The sequence below is a fragment of the Gossypium hirsutum genome, chromosome A05 (assembly GCF_007990345.1).
Source record: "Gossypium hirsutum isolate 1008001.06 chromosome A05, Gossypium_hirsutum_v2.1, whole genome shotgun sequence".
Lineage (NCBI taxonomy): Eukaryota > Viridiplantae > Streptophyta > Magnoliopsida > Malvales > Malvaceae > Gossypium > Gossypium hirsutum.
Window position 1 is genome coordinate 43,430,962 of NC_053428.1, and position 2,202 is coordinate 43,433,163.

A 2,202-nucleotide genomic window follows, 5' to 3' on the forward strand; every position below is an offset into this window, starting at 1 on the left:
TATTTGTAAAAACAAACTAGATATATATATATAATTATTAAAATATATGTTATGAAATGAATATTTTTTAATCGAATAACATACAAAACATTAAAGAATATTGGTTTAAAATTGACAATTTATATATATAAAAAAATTTAAATTATGTACAAAATATGAAAAGATTATAAAAATATATAATAAAATATAATCTTAGAAACATAATAGATTTACAAGTCATATATGTATACGTAAATGACTTTAAAAATAAGTATTTGTAAAAACATGGAAATATATATAAGATTAAATTAATATGGTTAGATGTGTACAAATATATATAAAACATTTAAATGAGATACTACATAATATATTAAAATGATATGATTTAAAGAAGAATTTCAAAACAATAATTTTATAAACACAAAAACGAAGTTCCCAAATAACTTTACACATATAATTAAATGAATTTTAAAACAATAAGTATTTTATAAAGAAGAATTTCAAAATAATAATCTTATAAGCACAAAAATGAATTTTTAAGAAAAATATACAAATATACACAAAATTCTTTAAATGAGACATTATATTAAATGTTTAAAAAACAAAGATAAAACCAACCTCAAAATAATTATACAAATAAAAACAAAGCAAGGTTATTAAAATAGATTAGCACATATATAAAAATATGGAATGGATTTTGAAATAATAAGTCATGCAAATACAAGACTTAATTAAAATTGAATTGAAAAAAGAAGGGATAATTTCTAAATAAAATAAATCCCAAAGGTTAAAATTTAGGACAAACGCGCCACGCATGCGAATGCACAAGGATTAGAACTGGAAATAATCCAAGCTCGAAAACGCTGCGTTGAGGCACATATCCATTTGCCAACATGCACAAATTACAGGGACAAATTTAAAAATAAAACAAAGCACATTAGGCTCAATTGAATACTTGTGTGAAATGAAAGGATTAATAGCAAAATAACCCTCTCAAGCCAAGACACACGGATCTTGATGTGTCTCAGTCGGGTCCTCGGGTCATGCTATTTATGCGACAGCATTTTGAGCCATTGAAATTGGCTTCAAACGGCATCATTTCATCTCTTTTATTATAAAAACAAAACCCTAAAAAAAAGAAAACGAGGAAAAGAATGAAACAACTTAGTTCCTATTCAGCCAATCTCACAATTCCTGCATTCGATCGTTCCTACGCCACTATAAATGGTGATTGGCGACTAGCAAAGGTGCCATGAGAGGCCAAAGCCCTGCTTTGGCTTCAAAATCCCATCTTTACTTCGACTGCAGCGAAGAAGATGGGCTCCTATCATTAAGGTAAATTCTTTTCTCTTCTCCTTCTTTAAACTCATATCAAAATAAAAGAAAATGAATCAAAAACGAAAAAAAAAAGAGGGAAAAAATGGAAATCACCTTTAATCTTTCTAAATATTTTCTCAAGAGTATGTATGTGTTTTTTATTTCTCTCAAAAGATCCCCCCTTTTTACAGATTACCTTTGGTTTTATAGCCGAATCTACAAAATAAAAATACAATGGCCCTAGATTTTCTGTTATACATTTGCTGTCATTTGTTGGATATCTGCTGTGTGCTCTTTTTGTTGCAAGTGTGTACGACGTGGTGATGCTGACATAGCAAGGCCGTTCGTGGGGTGTGACGCGAAGTCTTCTAGAAGCTTCACTGTTTGGGGCTGCTGATGGTGTTTGCGGTGCATGGGAACTGCGGCCTGGTAGCCTAGGGTTTCCACTTGCTGAAAATAGTTAATGGGCTATGTTTTTGGGTTAGGTTATTGGGCTGTGTAATGAGTTAAGATTAGGTTTAATTTAGGTTTGGGCCTTATTATAAAATGAGTTTAAAATTTGGGCTTCAATTGTATGCGGGTTGAATGTAAATTTGGACTATGGACATTTATTGGATTTTTATTTTGTGATTTTTGTTTTTTAATTTCTAGTTTTTTTAAATTTTAACGGCCCGGCCAAAATGAGCCTATTACAATATATACACAAAATCTTATACTAATTTATTTGAAAATGCCTAATATGTATTATTAAGATATTATATGTACAATAGAAACAACATATTAAATGTAATTTAAACAAGTGTCAATTTTATCATCGAGTTTGAATTTTATATTAACAAATATTTCATCCCAACGAAGCTTTGGTTCAATAATATAAGTTAAATTAATTGTTGAATTAGTTAATTA

At 28.6% G+C, this 2,202-nt stretch overlaps 1 long non-coding RNA gene across 1 annotated transcript; it reads left to right on the forward strand.

Moving 5' to 3' along the window:
- The first annotated feature begins 633 nt into the window (after positions 1–633).
- Positions 634–1,940, forward strand: LOC107960093 (uncharacterized). The gene is made up of 2 exons (XR_001701092.2): positions 634–1,314; positions 1,488–1,940. It is a non-coding gene; the product is annotated as an uncharacterized lncRNA (long non-coding RNA).
- The last annotated feature ends 262 nt before the right edge of the window (positions 1,941–2,202 follow it).